Source organism: Xyrauchen texanus, chromosome 36 (assembly GCF_025860055.1).
Source record: "Xyrauchen texanus isolate HMW12.3.18 chromosome 36, RBS_HiC_50CHRs, whole genome shotgun sequence".
Taxonomy (NCBI): Eukaryota; Metazoa; Chordata; class Actinopteri; order Cypriniformes; family Catostomidae; genus Xyrauchen; species Xyrauchen texanus.
Window position 1 is genome coordinate 9,141,946 of NC_068311.1, and position 20,322 is coordinate 9,162,267.

Consider the following 20,322-nt stretch of genomic DNA (forward strand, 5'->3'; position numbering starts at 1 on the left):
TGTTAAAAACTTATACATTCCGTGAATTCTGAGGCAATCTAATGCAGCACTTTTACATACAGTGACGATGCATATTGTGCCATTCACGGCATCTGTCACTTGTTTCTCCCCCAGCGGCGCTCGCGTTCAGCGGGATATAAACATGGAGACAGAGTGCAACAGCGAAAGCAGTCCATGTAACGCATTGTAATAGAATAACAGGGCCGTGTACTTCAATATGGCCCTGAATATGGTGTTTTAGCATCAATGACATCAAACCTGGTGAGATTTCAGAGCTTGGGTGAAGGGGAATATTATCAGTGAATATAAAAAATTCAAATTTTGGTCTGTTCCTCACACAAAAATGGCTTCATAGTGCTTCAAAAATTATCTTTCTGTGTTCCATAAAAAAATATCAGCTTATGGTTTGGAATGACATCTCTTTCACAATGGTAAAATCACAATAACGACCTCTCATGGCTTATTGATTAAGTTTGTGCAAAATGTTGAAGCACCATTAGGCCTGGGCGATATATTCAATAACAATGTAATTGCAATGAATTTGCTGACAATATAAAATAAGGCAATATTATGTATATTGCAATGATTATAAAATGCTATCAATTTGGCCAGTTAGTTTAATAAAGAGCATCATTTGACTAATTTTACAATCCTTCATGGCAGCACAATTAATCAAAATAACATCAAAATGGTTTTATGGACATATGTGATTATTAAACTCCAAAAGGCTGCAGTGAAAGACAGATAAACATGTCTGTGTGCGCTTCAGAAGGTGCAATGTTCTCTGTACGTGTGGGGCTCGTGTTTTAGCGCTTTTAGAGCAGTACACATGCATTGTGAAATAAAAGTACTGCATGTTTTACATTAGTAAACTGAAAAAACATACATTAGTAACCGCTACAAGTTATTATACAAATCTACAAAGATGGCACTGTAAAACAGAAAGAGATGAAATCATTTCACCAGATGTGGAAAACACAGTAAACATCACACAACACTTTTCGTGTCAAAACAAAAGCTCCAGGTGAAAGTGATGTGTCAAAATAAACCCCTTGTTTATTCACATGCTCATTCAGCTGCTATGTAACATTGTATATAAAATATAAATGTTGATATCAGTGAAAATGATTAGATCTCATTCTCCCTTTTGTTAATTTAGTGAAAGGCTGAGTTTTTCATGTCTTCATTATTTTAAAATTGACGCAAATGCCTGTACTAAACTTCCCAACACCAATGAACATAATACCTATAAACACTTTCCGTGCTGTAGAGAGTCATTGTTTAAAATAGCACTGGTGACAGTACTGAGCACCGTGTCCTGTTGATTGGAGCACTGATGGCCCACCGTTTGTCAGCGCTTTCTAAAGCCTCATCGGCAAACAGCAGGGCTCCCTGATTATTTAATTGCTTGTAAGAAGCTCATTAAGGCCTCCTATCCATCATAAGTAGTGCAGCAAGGAAGATCCGTGAGAGAAGCGAGAGAGGAAGATTAAAACAGCCCACTCCGTCCCTGTCTAGACTTTTTAGGCTTGAAGCAGCCAGCAGTTCATATATGAAGAACGTATAGCAAGCTGCATAAAAGGCTTCATGATGTCTATAGAAGTCTGACTAACATTTCATATCCGGTTCATGTACAAGAGAGGTGCCTATTTCAAAAGTATAAATGTCACTGTTTTCACAAGAAAACACGCACGTGTTGCAGTTGTGGAGAGACAGGGAAACAATGCTGGATTTTGAATTGTGAGCTGGGAATGCTTGGCAGATTTCCAATTGTGCCAAATACAAGTGTTCAATTTGAATATGTAATTTTTTCCTCAAAATTTTTATTTGCATTGACCACAGTTTTAACATCCTAAAATGGGTGACTGGAAACATGTAAATAATTCTACAAGCTTGCACACAGGTACTAAGTATATGCGTGAATCCATAAATATCCTGATTAAGAATGTACTGAGGATAACACTCGACACACAAGATGATTACTGCATTTGGTGCAAGAATACTTCAAGGTACCAAAAACTAAAACATATGTTTTTTTTTGTTGTTGTTTTTTTAAATCATGGCCCTCATAAGTTGTGGGGTACAGATGCCAATCAGAAGTCTCACACACACACATATTGGTGCAGTTATCCTTATGAGGACTCTCCATCATTTACTCACCCTCATCTTGACTTTCTTCCATGGAACACAAAAAGGGGTATTATTTAGACAGAGATTGTTCCAGATTACAGATTTTTTTTCTATAATCTTATTAGAAACTTTTTCAGCACAGAGGACTGGACTGTTTCACTGTTTAAGCTATAGAAATCCAAACTTGGACAAATCATGAATAATAGTCTGCAAAACAAATCTAAAACATTTGAACCTACAGTATATGGTTTAATGCATTTCAAGTTTAAACTTGCATGTAAACAGGTGCAGAATAAGCTCTGGATGGCTGGCATATTAATTGCCGATCATTTGCAAAACGGGGTGGAAAAAAGTCTTTTGCCAAAAGCTCGTCTTGCAAGCTTCCAGCTGGGATCGTCAGGGGCAGGCTTGTTGGCATCGTGGCAGCATATGTTTGGTGCCAAGAACACCAACGATTTGCATTTTCTTTATATCATTTTTACAAAGCCGAAATGCTCTCTCTTGTGTAAAAATGATCAGGATTTGAGTGTTGCAATTAATCACAAGTGAAATATATTTGTCGATGAAAAGCCCTAATTCTAGTTGAGTTTTTTTCCCCCCTATGAGAATGAGAGAGCAATCAGTTACTTGCATTACATCTGCACTGAGCTCGCAGGCGCACTGTGATGAATGTGCCTTTAAGCCTGTATAGTTTGGCTTCATTTAGACTGGCTTGAAAGATAGAAAGAAAAATAGCACTGTGGTGTATGTGGGGTACAGCAAACACAATCAGTCATTCGTGGAGCAAAGTAAAAAAAAGAAAAAAAACTGTTCTTTTGTCTCAAAGACTAAAATGCATGTTTTCTCCTAAACCCAAAGCTTAATAGGAGATGGCAAAAGACCACATTTTGACTTTGTGTAAAAGATGTTAGGAGAAACTTAAGAGCTGATTGCAAAACTTTTGTGCTCTAAAGCTACTGAAAACACTTCTGGAGCATCTCTGAATGAATTCAAAAGGCCAAGACATTTTTCCCATTGCAGATTTTATGTTTCATGTAACATTGAAGTGGCAAGCAACAAAACGTGATATTTGTCATACATATTCAGAGCTCTTAAAGCATTTATTTTATGTCAACTACAGTATATAACTGTTTTAGAATGGACAACTCAACCTATGGTAAATTTGATGGTAAATGTAGTAACAGTATCTCATTTTTTACTTTATGCACAGTCTCCAGTTAACTCAGCAGAATTCTAAATAAACACTTTAAAGGAATATTCCGGTTCAATACTAGTTAAGCTCATTGCACAGCATTTGTTGCATAATGTTAATTGCCACAAAATTAATTTTGACTAGCCCATCCTTTTCATTTAAAAAATAAAACATTTGGGTTACAGTGAGGCTCTTACTGTACAATGGAAGTGAATGGAGCTAATCTGTAAGCATCAAAATACTCACGGTTTCAAAAGTATAGCTACAAGACTGTGTGTGAACATGATTTTAGTGTGATAAAAACACTTAGTAACTTTTTCTATGTAAAGCTACACTTACTGAGCACTTTATTAGGAACACTATGGTCCTAATAAAGTGCCCGATGTGGTCTTCAGCTGTTGTAGCCCATCCATTCTTAGATGCTATTCTGCTCACTACAATTGTACAGAGTGGTTATCTGAGTTACTGTAGCATTTCTGTCAGCTTAAACCAGTCTGGCCATTCTCCGTTGACCTCTCTCATCGACAAGGCATTTCCGCCCACAGAACTGCCACTCACTGGATGTTTTTGGCACCATTCTGAGTAAACTCGAGGATCTGGCCATGTCCACAGTTATACGTTTTCATTTAAAAAACATGTTTTGGCCTTCCGTCCACACTGAGACACCGTTTTTGACAACAAAATCTCTGATCAATTTGAATACACCGTCTTTGCATTGTAGTGTGGACAGGGAAGATGGAGATATCTTTAAACAAGACTGCGTCAGACGACAACCCAAAAACAATCCAGATGGCGGCACATATTGTAGTGGAGGTATTACGCCTGTTATTCACTTTGAGAGCATTTTTTTAAGATTAATGTTACTTTGCACAACCTTCAAAATAGATTCCACCAAAGGTGAAAAAGTTTACTTGGAATTGTGTACTCAAACACGTGGACAATTTGAATTTCAGCTCATGCAATTGCGATGTTTCGCATGCACAGTAAGGGGATTTAAGTGTTTTCGAACGTTTTAAGGTGGAAGAGAAACTTGTGGAAAATGCTTGAAACGGCAGTGTGAACAGAGAGCATTTTGAAAATTAAAACGGCAACGCTGTTTTTAAATGTATCCAGATTAATGTGGTCATAGTCTCTGTTGTGCATGAAAATCCCAGGAGATCAGCAGTTTAAAGAAATACTCAAACCAGCCCGCCTGGCACTAAAAATCAGTCACATCACAAATATCTAATTTTTCCCCATTCTGATGGATGATGTGAACATTATCTGAAGCTCCTGACCCGTATCTGAATGATTTTATGCACTGCACTTCTGCCACACGATTGGCTGATTAGATCACATGAATAAGTAGGTGTTCAGGTGTTCCTAATAAAGTGCTAACTGAGTGTATATTCAATTTTGTTGCCATGACGATGTAACACAAACCCTAAAACGACAACTTTACAGCTCAAATAACACCCAAATAACATAAGTATTAATGTAATAGTAAACTTTTTAAAAATATATAAGCTTCACACTTTTGCCTTTAAACCCTAAAAATACTAGCCTCACTGTAATCTTGATGATTGCTTTCTTTAAGAAAAGGAGGAACAAGACTAAATGTTTTATTGTGGTAATCAACATTATTCCACAAATACTGTAGAATAAGCTTTACTTGTATTGAACCTGGAATATTCCATTAAATTCTAATAAAAATAAATAAAAAAAAGTTTCCTATAAGAATTTGTCCAGTGAGAACATAGATGTATATTTATTCATTTTGAAGGTGCTTTTATCCATAAAAAATAAGGAATTTCACAACACCAGTGATATAACTCATAAACGAGGTAATAACATAAGAACAAAGTTCCAAAAATCAGCTAGAAATATACAAGGTACAAATGTAGATGTGACAAAGCAATAATAAAATGTAGAGGGTTGAATTTTAGGGCTTTCCTTTTGGAAAGTGAATGTGTAATAAGCATCAATGGTTAAGAGTCAAGTGTTTACAAAAAGATTGAGAAGGATCCCACTGCTCAGGTGACGTTTGCTTTAGTAAAATTATCAACATCGATGTGAGGATCCCTAAAAACTTCACCAAACCAATTCTCCACTTATAGAGTTAATTTAATTAAAAGGATAGCTCACTCAAAAATAAATATTCTGCCATCATTTACATCCCATATGAATTTCTTTCTTCCATGAAACAAAAGATGTTAAGCAGTTTGACAGCCTCAGGCACCATTCACTTTTAATGTGTAGAAAAAAGATGCAGTGAAAGTGAATGATGACTGAGGCTAACATTCTGCCTAACAAATTTTATGTTCCAAGGAAGAAAGAAAATCATACAGGTTTGAAACAACATGAGGGTGAGTAAATGATTTTTAGGTGAACTATCCCTTTCAGCATGTTTGAAATGAGTCCAATTTTGATTTCACATTCCAAATAAAATCCCAACACGATAATTAATGACCCTTTAGAGAACAAAAAAAACGTCAATGATGCCACAACACACGCTTAACTTTTTTCCCCTTACACCTTGCGTTTTCAAGTTTCATGCACAAAATCGAGAAAGTTTTTTCTTCTCCGTCTTCTTAGGATAATGATTTACAAAATGCCTCTCATCAAAGAATTCATTAACAAAGAACATTAATTAAAATATAAATGAGTAAACATCAATATCAAAACATCAGCACTGTGGAAGTGAATACATTATGCGCTGTAATGATGTTTGAAAGGGATGCTTACACCTCAGTGGGACCCTTTTAAACCCCTTACCTCTCAGGCAGTTGCTTATTTTGCAATCCTTTGTTGTTTAACAACAAAGAGAATGGGCTCTCATAATGTTATATTAATCAGCGGATTAATATTTCAATTTGATTTTCTTTATAGTTGAGGTGCTGTTGGCATTTCCATTTTCCCTCCATATGCGCAGCGGTGTTAAGTAGAATCATTACCATTTCTACCTGGGGGTTCTGGAGATAACAGGCAGCCGTGATAGCTCTATTCGATGCAACGAGAGCATTTTTAACGCCGCTGTCATTCTTTTATAAGGCGCGGTGCAGACAGCTGAGTCACAGACTTTGTGCTTTCCACAATATTCAATAAAGAGAGAGAGAGAGATTCAATAAAGAAGACAGGCCTTCACACTTTAACTATCAAGTCTGGACCAGTGTGAGAAAAAATTATTTTGTTTTATTCATTTTGAAAAGTCCCTCAACAATTAGATCATTATTTACAATAGTTCACCCCAAAACAAAAATTCTGTTATCATTTTATTTCTATGTTTTTTAAATTGTTTGAATGGGTTTCTTGGAACAAACCAGCTGCTATTTATAACAGACTAGAATAGAATGTTCAATCTACATGGATGACAAGCATGATTATTAAGACTTTCAGTTAATAATGACTTAAATTGGGGTCCTGGGCAGCGCTGTGAGTATTAATGCTGACTACCACCTCTGGAGCCGCAAGTTCGAATCCAGGGCATGCTGAGTGACTCCAGCCAGGTCTCCTAAGCAACCAAATTGGCCCGGTTGCTATGGAGGGTAGTCACATTGGGTAACCTCCTTGTGGTCGTGATTAGTTGTTCTAACTTTCAATGGGGCGCATGGTAAGTTGTGCGTGGATTGCAGAGAATAGTATGAGCCTCCACATGCTGTGAGTCTCCGTGGTGTCATGCACAACGAGCCATGTGATAAGATGCGCAGATTGACGGTCTCAGAAGCGGAGGCAACTGAGATTTGTCCTCCGCCACCCAACTGAGGTGAGTAACCGTGCCACCACAAGGACCTAGTCAGTACTGGGAACTGGGCATGCCAAATTGGGGAGAAAAGGGGAGAAAATGAGAAAAAAAATGACAAATAATGACTTACATTTTTGACTGTTCCTTACACAAAGCTATCATATGTCTTCAGAAGGGAATGCATTATGAATATTGCACAAAAGTTGTATTGACTACTTGTATGATGCTTTTATTGTGCTTTTTTGTAGCTTGACAACCCCTGGTCCCAATCCACTTTCACTGTATGAAAGAGAGCAGATCAGAAATTCTATTAAACATCTCCTCCTATGTTCCATGGAAGAAAGAATGTCATAGAGGTTTGTACTATGTACTACATGAGGGAAGTAAATGATGACAGAATTTTCATTTTTGGGTGAACTATTATGTGCGCTTTTTTCTTTCCATTATCACGGAAGTTCTGTAGTTAATTCAAGCAAAGAGTCATTCGGTTCTCAATCACACTGGTGGCTAATCAGACAGAACTCCTCCCAGGTGACTCTCACGGCAATTACATAAGACTGCATTTCTCATAAACATCAAGCAATTCAATATAAAAATAGCATAATTGCAAAACAGTTTTTTGACTGACAGGCTTTGATTGACAAGCCATTAGGTAATTGTTCACGACAGCTGATTAGTCTATGACAAGTATTATTCAAATATCACAGCATCTCCCTGGAAACCAAAGCAAAGCAAGTTCTTGTCTGCATGCAAAGTGATACCTCTGTGTGACAAACATACGATTAGATTCATTACATCAAGTACTGACGTGAGGATGGAAAATGATTTAACACTTTTCACACAAATTACACAACGTGTAAATATTTTCCATGTGGATTACAGGGGTTTGAGTACAAATTCTGGCAATATCAAAGAAAAATATGACTGAATCGACTGAATTAAATTGCGAAATCCTGAAATTAAATACGATTAAATATATTCAAAGGTTTGGACACACTTGACCGAATGTTTCTTGTAATCTTAAAAACCTTTTGATTTCAATGCTTATGCTTAAATGCTTGAAATACAGTTTGTAGTAAAGGATTAGATAGATGACATGGTAAAGGAAAAGCAGCCAACTAGTTCTCAGCATACATAAGAAGTCCTTCAATACTGTTTAAAAAGTGAAGGTTTCCATAATTCCAGTTAATACTTTAGTTGCATTATTTCATAGTTTTGATGGCTATGCTATTAATCTAAAATATGGAACACAATAATAATAATAATGTATAGGCGTATGCAAACTTTTGTCTAGAAATGTTGTTCAACCATCTGTATAAAAGTGATCAGAACAAATTTTATGGCTATTGGGTCCAAAGGTCTGTATCTTGGTTTCACTTGGTATTTTGCTTTTCATACTTGTCTTTACATTTTCCAAATACAAACTGAAGCTCACAGAAAAAAAAAGAAAACAAAATATATATATATATATATATATATATATATATATATATATATATATATATATATATATATATATATATATTAAATAAAGGAATATTTCTGAGATGGGCATATCAGAAGTGACATGAACTGTACATGTCTACTGACACAGAAATTAGTGGGTTTTCAATTCATTCTCAATGGGAACGGAACATGTGGAATGTCAAAAAGTTGAGAAATTCATATTAGGCCTACTATTATTTAATTTAAACATCAAATACAGTTTGCATGTTTTCATTGTGGTTGGTTTAAAAAGTGTATTAAATTGAAACCATATGTTTACTTTGAGCATTCGAACTGTATGCATAGGAGTTTCTTCAACTTCAACTTCAATTTCATGTCCCAGGGGTTGAGTTTTATATTTAAATGAACAGATTTGATCTTTTTTTTTTTTCTGTTATATGGCCACATAAAATGATTTTTTTTTTTACCATTTATAAACGATCATAATACATTTTTGGTACATTTTAAATACATTTTATGCATGTGTAGATCTTACTGTTTTAGCCTTTTCCCAGACCCAGACTTGAAAAAAAGAAATAATTACAACTGTCCCACATTTTTCCCATCATTTCCACTACACCAAACAATTTTGCTAAGTTTGTGTACATTACAAATGTCCTGTGATGGATGTAGTACACTGTTGGAGATTGTTAGTAGACAAAATAAATCAACTAGTGAGATTGTGAAAAATCTTTTACTGCCTAGAAATGTATGAAGCTGTTGTGCCCAGTGTTTAAGTGTTGAAGAAACACCCATATATGTAGACTTCATAGATCTATTGTAAGAATACATTGACCATAATAAAGACAACTACACTGCTGTCATTTTACAGAAACACGCCGTGGCGAATCTCTGGCAATTTGAGCTGACTTTTTTGCGCACCAGTGGACATGTAGGGTAAGGTGACAACACAAATTAAAATTTACAATTCCTGTTCCCCAAACAGCAGTTAGCACCAAATAAATGTTGTCAAATCTAATTCAAATTACTTGCTGACCCAGGGTCCATACAAATAATTAACCTCCAGTGGGACAGTTATCACTCTGTAGTTGTGTCAGTGACCTGCACCAGACTCGCACACACCCTTTAACACACATACACACTGATAATACACCCGTGATAAAGGCCCATCAGACTGAATTGCCCGCAGCTGTGGGGCCCCTTGTTGCGCTGGCAGCGTTGCCCCTGTCATCGAGAGCGCGCGCCTATCTGACCTGCTAATTTGGAGCATACGTAAGTGCTCTTAAAGTGCCGGGCCTTTTGACATGCCACAAACAGCAGCTGCCACAGCTGCCCTCCAGAAGCTTCATTTAATTCAATTACATCTCTGGGAGATATGTAAACGAGCCCGGGCTCCGAGAGGGTGCAGCCGTTAGGCAGCAAATGGGGCTGGAGGGGATGAAGCTTGGGGGGTGGGGGCCAAGAATAACAGGCACCCATGATAAACCCACCCTGAGCAGATCCACTGGAGTTATTCACCCTGATATTCACCCCTCCACCCCCACACACCAACATACTCCCCCCTCCAAAGTGTCAAGGCCCAGGTGGCTTGATAGGCAAATGATTGGGTGAGGCAGTCGCACCCACCCCTCTCCGAAAGTCAGCACATCCTTTGCTGTGCCGTTCAGGCAAGTCCTGGCACAGAGGCGAGGAGGGATGTTTCGATGCGGGGTGGGGGGTTTAATCAGGGTCACGGCGCCTCCTATCACTCTGATCGGCGTGACTCAGCCCCCGGGCAGCCCTGCAATTAATGCAACTTTCAAGAGAAGAAAGGGGAGATAAATATCCACCATCTGGCAATTAGGGTTCACAGGCCTGAACAAAGATTGTGAGACAATTCTTCATGACACTCGTAACCCACCTAACAGGGAATGTTCCAACCATGTTTGTATGACATTATGTAAAAGTTAGGAACAATCGTTAACATAACGTCAGTAGAACATCCTTGTAACATTATTAGTATTATTTTTTCTTAATACGACATTGTTCATATATGTCCTAGAACCTAGAATTCTTCAGGGTTTTTTTTCTGAGAGTGAAAACTAATAAAGATGTTGGCAGATAAAGTTTAAGAAGTTTCACATTTTCACGAATGTTACGATACATTTTAGCAACCCCCTACAGACAAGTTGTAGAGAAAAATCACCACTGACTTTTTGGTTTTACTTGCCAGACTTTTGATGACATGTAAGCATAACGCAACTGAAATCTGAAAAATATAATAAGCAAACCAAGAAGGGGGCATCTTCACATATATAAAGTATTCATATTTATGACTCCACATGATATAGTGATTTTACATTTTATTTCATATTTCGCATTTTATAATTTCAGTCACATTTTAGATTTTTAAAAGAGTACAAATTTCACATTCTATCAATTTATATGATGCTATGAAATTGCATTTATAGTAATGATACAAGCTGCTGTCAAAATTTACAAATTTTATACACATTTTTAATGAACAAATTACAAGGTTGAAACCTAATAATGAAAAGAGAATTCCAATATATAACAATCAGGGCTGTTGATTTAATGCATTAATTCAGTGCAATTAATTATATAAATAAAATAACACGTTAAAAAAATGAACACAATTAATCATCCCCGGACCGCAAAAAGGAATATTCCTTCCATATATGCAATTCAAGCTTAGAGTAGCACATGTTTTCTCCAGGGGGCAGTAAGCGAAACTCGCTGTATAGGCAACGAACAGCTTCAACAGACAGAGAATAAACCACACTTACCGACGGCAGACAACACAAGATGAGAACAGGTTTTTGCGTACAAACACAGCTTGATGGAGTGCAAATCTGAAGGCAGGAATCAAACTTCAACTTTGTTTAACTTGACACAGCGACCTAAAAACTGTACGTTTATGATGCAACGCAACAGACGGTCCAAAAGCACCCGTCTGATACAGGTGTACATTAAATGGTAAATGGTCTGCTCTTATATAGCGCTTTTTTTAACCTTAGAGGTTACCAAAGCACTTTACACTGTGTCCCATTCACCCATTCACACTCATACACCAATGGCGGCAGAGCTGCCATGCAAGGCGCTAATATGCCATTGGGAGCAACTTGGGGTTCAGTGTTTTGCCGAAGGACACTTTGGCACGTGGAGTCGTGTGGGCCAGGAATCGAACCACCAACCCAGCGATTGGCAGCCGACCCGCTCTACCACCTGAGCCACAGCCACCCCAGTTAACGCATCCTTATCGATTGACAGCCCTAACAATAAATGTAATAATATATATAATATATAATTGCTACTATATCAAAAGTACCATGTAAAAACATTAGGTTTTGTAAAAAACCCTGCATAGATACAGCAAGAGCCTATTTGTCAAATTCTTCCATGTCTGCAATGCTTGTTGTAGTAAAATATTTTCATAATGTATGACTGTCCCTTTAAATATTAACATGTACATATTTACTACACTTACTACGTTTTGTAACATGTTTGTTTATATGCACTTGTACGATTTACAATTATTTACATTGATATGTCTAACAAGTGATAAAATGGTACTGTCTTTTTAAAAGAACCTGCTGCTCCTTGTGCAAATGTTTACGGTTCAATTAGCGCAGCGAACATTAAAGCGAGAGAAGGTGCACTCTGCTTTTTCAATGGTGAAAGCGCGATCACGACACCTCAGGACCCACTACAGCCAAATGACTTCACTTTCCTTCAGAGTGCATGCTTACGAGACACAGCATGTATTAAATGATGAGGTTGAAACCATCTTCTTAAATGCCAATTTTTTGTCAGTTCTTTTATTCTTCACCACTACACAACCCAGTCACTGGCGAGTGAATACTGAACATTTACTAGCCAATGGCTAATACCAGACATATTTTAGTCACATAGCGCAAAATTTGGTTGCATATACAAGTGATTTACAAGCAGTGTAGAGGGCCGTTTAATTGGCCAGCAACCATATCACCCTGTAGCTCAAGACCGGTTGTCCACTGAAGCTAAGCAGGGTTGAACCGAGGTCTTGACTCTCAGCTGTCAATAAAAATCCCTGGACACTTCTCGAAAACAGTAGTGGTGTAACCAAGGTGTCCTGGCCAAATTCCCCCATTGGCCCTTATCAATCATGGCCTCCTAATAATCCCCATCCATGAATTGGCTCTATCAGTCCACTCTCTCCTCTCCACCAATAGCTGGTGTGTGGTGAGTGTACTGGTGCACTATGGTTGCCGTTGCATCCAGGTGGATGCTGCACACTGGTGGTGGTTGAGGAGAGTCCCCTATTCACTGTATAAAATGCTTTGAGTGTAGTTTCAGAAAAGCACTATAAAAATTGAATGATCATTCATTTAAATAACGTTGTACTCTCGTAAAGAAAAAAAAATAATTTTCACATTCTCATAACCACAATTTTGCAGGAGATAAATATCCACCATGTGACATGAGACAATTCTTCATGACACTTGTTAACCACATAATTGGGAACGTTCCTTAATTGTTTGGCTGGTGTTATGTAAAGGTTAGGAACAAGCATTAAAAAAAAACATTAAATGGACATCCTTATGACTTTGTTTTTATTTGACAAAAGTTTATTACTCAGCATTATTAGTATGGCATTGTTTGTACGTAAAATGGTAAATGGTCTGCACTTATATAGCGCCTTTTTAACCTTATCGGTATTCAAAGCGCTTTACACTGTTGATTCATTCATACACATTCATACACCAATAGCGGCAGAGCTGCCATGCAAGGTGCTAGCCTGCCATTGGGAGCAACTTGGGGTTCACTGTCTTGCCCAAGGACACTTCGGCATGTGGAGTCACGTGGGCCAGGATTCAAACCACCAACCCTGCGATTAGTGGCCAACCCGCTCTACCAACTGAGCCACAACCGCCCAACATACGTACATAACACTACTTTTTTTCTTAGCGTAACAATTGATAAGGAAGTTGGCAAATAACGTTTTTAGGAAGTTTTCGCATTTTCAGGAATGTCATGGTAGGTTTTTGATACACCGTCTGGTGCACCTGGACATATCATCAGTGATGTAACCTAGGATCACGGGGGGTTTCGGGTCTTTCAACAATCAGACCCCCTCCCTTAGGCGACCCAGCCGGGGTGATCAAGTCCCAGCTTATGTCCAGGTGGCGCTACTACCCTACACGCCATGCCTCTCCTCTCCTGATCCACAGCCACCTTGATGCTAATTCTGCAGCATCAGTGGTCAACTTGATGGCCCTTCGCTGACTCGCCCCTGTGATGCCAAGCATTTTGTAGGCCCTGCAAAGGGAATGGCCCACAAACCCTCGACATCCCACTTCGACAGGTTGGCATATTGCCCGCCACCCATTGCTCTGGCAACCCTCCACAAGCTGGGAGTACTTTGCCCTCTTTCTTTCGTTGGCCTCCTCCATACGGTCCTCCCAAGGCACTGTTAACTCTAAGAGAATCACCTGCTTGGAGGCCTCTGAGGGGAGCACAATGTCAGGCCTTAATGTTGTTATGGCAACTGCTTCAGGGAACTTTAGCTGCTTGCCCAGATCAACTTCCAGCTCCCAGTTGCGCGCCGTTGCCAACAGGCCAGAGGGCGACTGGGGCATTCACTGGGCGAAGGCTCTTGCTGTGGCTAATTCCACTGCAGATAGAATCCGCTACGGCTTTTAGGACCTGATCATGCCGCCAGCGGTAACGCCCTTCGCCCAGGGCTTTTGGACAGCAGCTCAGGATGTGTTCCAATGTTCCTCTCCTCTGGCATAGGGGGCATGCTGGTGTCTCCACCTTTCCCCAGGAGAAGAGGTTGGATGGTCTTGGCAACACGTCATAGACCGCCTGGATCAGGAATTTTATCCTGTAGGGTTCAGCCTTCCAAAGCTCAGTCCATGTGACTTTGCGCTCCACTGTTCGCTCCCATCTTGTCCAGGCACCCTGTTGCCGCATCCCAGCCATCTGGCAAGCTCGTTTCTCCTCAACTCCTGCACGCACGTCCTCCAGGATCAGGGGCCTCCTCTCTTTCCCTTCTACCTTGTCATAACGAGGAGTTCTTCTGCTGCCCAGGCCAGCTCTCCCATGTGCCACTGAGCCCACCAACACCCTTTGCCGTAGCCTTGACTCTGAGTCGTCCACTGCCACGGCAGCCCTCCACTTCCGCCCTGTCCTGACCTCAATCCCAGCCTGGGCAACCTTTGGATCACTGGAATCCCGATACTGTAAGACCTCCCTGGACCGCGTCACCATGAACTCCTCGCTCAGGCTGCTCATGGGAAGCTTCAGCTTGTTGTTCTGCCCATATAGTGCAATGCTACTCAGGCTTCGAGGCAGTCCCAGCCACCTGCGCAAAAACCTGCTAATCCTCATCTCAAAGCCTTCCACCGTTGAAATGGGGACTTCATACACCAGGAGGGGCCAGAGGATCCGAGGGAGGATGCCATGCTGGTAAATCCAGGCCTTGAACTTGCCAGGAAGGCCAGACTTGTCCACCATGGCCAGCCAGGTCTCCAGGTGTTGGTTGGTCGCTTTTGTGGAAGCTGCATCTCTCAGGCTACAATTGAACACCTTCCCCAGGCTCTTCACAGGTTCCTCTGTCAGTGATGGTATCTTGGTGGTGCCAAGTGAGAAGTGGAACTTGTCAGTGACCTTCCCTTTCTTCAGCACGAGGGACCTTGACTTAGCCGGCTTGAAGTTCATGCGAGCCCAGGACATCAGCTCCTGGAGGCCGTTCAGGATCCACCTGCAGCCTGGGACAGATGTTGTGGTCACTGTCAGGTCATCCATGAAGGCTTGGATGGGTGGATGTCTAACTAAAGACTTCGAGAGGGGCCCCCTGCACTGCATCTCCGCAGATTTCACCAGCATGTTCATGGCGAGTGCAAAAAGGATGACTGAGATTGTACAGCCAGTGATGATTCCCTTCTCAAGCTTGTGCCAGTCTGAGGTTGTTGTTCCGGAGGAGACTCTCATATGGAAGTTGGTATAGTAGTCCAGGATGAGGTCTCTGAACTTCTTCGGGGTATAATGCTGGTTCAGCGCCTCTTCAACCAGTTTATGGGGTATGGATCCATAGGCATTTGCGAGGTCCAGCCACAGCACAGCCAGGTCCCCCTTGTTCTCCCTGGCTTCCCTGATAAGCTGAGTGACCACACCTGTATGCTCCAGACATCCAGATACCTCTGGGATTCCTCCCTTCTGGACTGCTGTATCGATGTAGGAGTTCTTCAGGAGGTAGTCTGTCAGTCGCCTGGAAATGAGGCTGAAGAAAATCTTTCCTTCAACACTCAGCAGTGAGATGGTCCTGAACTGCTCGATCTTCTGAGACTTCTCCTTCGGGATCCACACACCCTCTGCCTGTCTCCACTGGTCTACTACCTTTCCCCTCCTCCAAATCACCTTCAAGATCTTCCAGAGTCTGTGGAGTAGTCTTGGACAGTTCTTATAAACCTTATACGGTACTCCACTGGGCCCTGGAGCGGAGTTTGCCCTTGCCCTTCTAACCACCTCCTGGATCTCCTTCCAGCCTGGCTCTTTCCTGTCAAAGTCCGTAGCCAGTGCAGGTGGATTGATCAGGAACCTGCAGGGGCCTAGGTCTTGCTCTCTGTACTCATCACTGTAGGATTGCTTGAGGTGGTGGTCAACCTCAGCTTTAGAGCAGGTGAGTTGGCCGCTACGCTTCTGTCCTAGCAGCTGTTTCGTTAATCCAAATGGGTTCACTAGAAAGGCAGCTCTCCTCCTGGACCTCTCCTTCCTCCTCCTCCTATGCCACTCTGCTCTCCTCAGGGTCATCAGCTTTTTGCGGATTATGCTGCATAGCTCCGCAAGCGGTCCCCTCTCCTCTTCGCTTGCAGCCTTTTACTGCTGCCTCAAGTTCTTCAGCTCCTGCCTGAGCTGATGGATTTTACTTGCTCTGTTGTTCATGGTATAAGGGGGCTTCGCTGCTCGCTTCTCCTCAAGTCCAAACCTCTCTGCAGCTAGGCTGATAATGATTGTAGTCATCGTTTTGAGGCGTCGATCAGCTCTCCCTTTGGCAGTTGCCTCCAAGATGGTATCTGCATCTCCGTCAAACTGGCGCCACACCTTCTCCTTGCTAGCTTGGGGCCACTTCACCCGACGATGTTCTGCTGTTCTGTGTGCGTCAGGTGATTGCATCACCTGGAGGATCCGTCCTGTGGGATTCTCTTCCGCCCCCACTCTCGGGAATCCCTAGGGGTATATCTCCTGTAGGTTGATTCGTAGCTTTTGTGGGTTCCTTCTTCTCAGAAGGTGCAGCTTGGGATGCTACCCCTCACTGCCCCGATGCCGTCTTTCCGAGCTGTCCACTGTCTCTCCAGCTGTCACCATTCTGTACTTGGTGGTCAACCAGACTGTTCCTGGTAGTCACTGGTTGTTCCAGAAAGAAGGTTTTTGATACACCGTCTGGTGCACCTGGACATATCATCAGTGATGTAACCTAGGATCACGGGGGGGTTTCGGGTCTTTCAACAATCAGACCCCCTCCCCTAGGCGACCCAGCCGGGGTGATCAAGTCCCAGCTTATGTCCAGGTGGCGCTACTACCCTACACGCCATGCCTCTCCTCTCCTGATCCACAGCCACCTTGATGCTAAATGTAAAGATTAATGTCATGGGAATGTCATGGGAGAAACTAAGTTTTCCGAAACTTTGATTCAACTGAACTGATTGCTTTACAAAATGATTCACTGTTTCGAAGCATTTAAAACACTGCACGCGGAGTATATCTGCTGATCACGCCTATGACAATCTACACTACCCTGGAATACATAGATCACAATTTTGCAGAATATGTAGACCTTATTTTATAATTAGAATAAGGCCTTTTGTATCATTATAATTTTGAAGGTTTTGAAACAGTTTGATGTTATGATGCTTCAGTTTGCTGAAATCATTGAATTGGCCAGTTTGATACGCACTCTGAAGCACTGGTTCGAAACCAGAGATTAATAAATTTTCGAAGCTTTGTGAAGCAGCGTTTTGAATGCACACTATTTTTGAGTGATGCTCTACTCAGGTTAAGAAAACTGGACATTTTCACATTTCCACAACCACATTGAAGTGTTTGGAAATCGTTTTAAGATCATATGTTTATTAGCAGGGAAGAAACGGTGCTTGATAATGGCCTGAAGCCCATAAACTAGAGGGCTACGGCTTTGAAACAGGCGTCCTGTAAAAACCGAGGCTATTGAGCCACATCTCTCATTCTTTCAAAAGAGGTTTGATAATGATTCTTCTGTATTTTCTTTTCGGCACAATATCATATGCGGTCGGGGGCACAGACAGTCTCCAGCTGTTGGCTGTGGTGGCACGTGGCTGAAAGAATCCCAGATCATGGTGATCAAATTAACTCCCCCTCCTCACAGGGGCACAAAGGTTGTCAATGTGCTCTGCATTGCATTTCAGTGCCTCATTGATGTTATGATTACTCATTTAATCAAACAATGTGTGCCAAGCAGCCCTCTTTGAATGCCCTCTCATGTGAATAGAGCGAGCTGCTTGTTGAAAGATAATGATTTGATCGGAGAACTGATTCTTTTCAGCGGTTTTTCTTTCTTCCCCACCCCACGTATTGTGGAACATAAATGGAGGGAGGACAAATACAGTGATTAGCAAGGCGATTAATCCCAATTATTTGAGTTGCAAATTCAAGACCTTTGGCAACACCAAAATGTGCAGAACAGAGCACTGGGCAAGTCAAGAGTGAATAAATAAAAGGCCACCCCTGAGCTTGAGGTCAGACCAAAAAAAAATCAGCGAAAACTCGCAATACTTAATAATCACATTCCATTACAAATTTTACACAAGAGATTTCTCAGGCAAAGTTAAAAGTAGGTAAACATGCTTTCTGCCCATGCAAATGGTGGAACAGCCAGGTGAATCATTTTAAACACTGGCCTAAACTCAAAATAACGTACTTACGACTGAATAATAATTATGCTGGTGTGTTTAAGGGAATTGCTAACCCTCATGTCTTTCTAAATAATACAAAAGGAGTTATTCATAGACTACTTTTATTTAGCCTGTTTGACACATTTTTGTCAAATGCCGCATTTTTTGGGTCAGATTTTTGGGCTTTAAACAAATCTGCACCAGTTTTATAAATTTCTATAAACGTGTTATTTTGAGTTTGACCCATTTTTGTCGTTTTGGAAATTTACAGAAATATCTGTGCAACAATAGAGCACATTCTCGCTGAATCATAATTCCATCTTCTTTTCAGATAGCAACAAACAAATGCACAAACTCTCTTTTCCATCAGGATCCACTTCATAACTCCAAATTATAGAACTAGCTAATGAAACACATTATATGTGGACAAACAACTAATTGTTGTTCTTTTTACAAAATAAGTTTCCAAATCTAACCTTCTAATTGGCTACCACCTCACCCTAACCAGGTCCTGGTCTGATTTGGTGACCTCAATATTGTACTAATTGCCAACGTGCCTTCAGCACCCAGTCACTGTTGTGCTTCCCTATAAAGGGATAATTACACATTTTTAATTATTAAGCATCATTATCAAAACTCACGCTTAACTTGTTTTGCTCTACTGTATGATTCCTCTGATCTTCGGCAATCATTACTTATTAAAGGGACTGGATGCTGTTTCCCAGTTGGAATATGTAGAATCGTGGCTTAATAAAGCAGCTATACCGCAAGCCGTCGGATCTAAACTTCAGCTAAACCACAAGAAAATATTAGGGTTGCTCACTGCCATTGCCACCACGAATAAAGAGCAAAAGTCTAGTTATTGATTCAATTGGATTCATTATCATAGTGCCAGATTAATTAAACTAGTATTTTGAGATATATATATACATATATATATATATATATATATATATATATATATGTGTGTGTGTGTGTGTGTGTGTGTGTGTGTATTTAACTGAGATGCCCAATGCTTAAAGAGTCTGTTTATCCAGTGGTGTCAAAATTGTTTGGCTGCTGATGAGATCTTAAGTGGTTTAATTTAACTTTCAATGTTCAAGGAGGAAAATGATCCATGAAAAGTTTCAATTGATTAATCGAAGCAAACACTTGAAGATTTTTTGTTAATTTTTTAAATATGAATGATCCTTAAATAGTATGAGAAGCACATTGGATTGGAGATAGTGTTGGGGAAGCTACTTTGAAACTGTAATTTGTCAAGCTTAGCATGTCAAACATCACTGCAGGCTATTACAAAATGGCCACCTACTTTAAAGCTTCTTGAGGTTGCAATATCTTTCTAAACATATAACAAAAAACTTTAAATAACAATTATATTTTTAATGAATAATCTCAATTAGGGAAATAATTTAATCAGTCAGTCATTTATTTGATCAATGAATCATTTACATGCATGAACCGTCCGACTGAATCAATTCACTATAATGAATCAAATGCAACATTTAAGTTAGTAGTGTTGCATCTTTTAGCTAGTTACTCCCCAACACTGATTGGCTCAGTTTTGTATTAACAAAAAGAAAGTCATGGACACCATAAAATATTTGTACTTCTAAAAATCTTAAATATTGAACATTAATCTTTTTTAGCCAAAGACAAAAAAAATAAATGTATTATTTATAAGGCCACACAATCTAAGGCCAATACATACAGTATTTGCAAGCTTGTCTACCCACATTTTTCCCAAGAGTGAAATATTTTCTCATGATACAAATGTGCAAAGCGTGCTCTTGTCCAAATGGGAAAAAACATCAACAACGCATGTTTCTGTTTATTAAAACCACATATATCTGGACAGTAGACACCTGGGCCTAAATTTAGAAACACTGAATGTGCAATTAGTTCTGCAAATACCAAGAAAT

General features: G+C 40.2%; 1 pseudogene; it reads right to left on the reverse strand.

Moving 5' to 3' along the window:
- Positions 1-13,660: 13,660 nt before the first annotated feature.
- LOC127629477 (uncharacterized) lies at positions 13,661-16,607 on the reverse strand (annotated as a pseudogene).
- Positions 16,608-20,322: the final 3,715 nt, after the last annotated feature.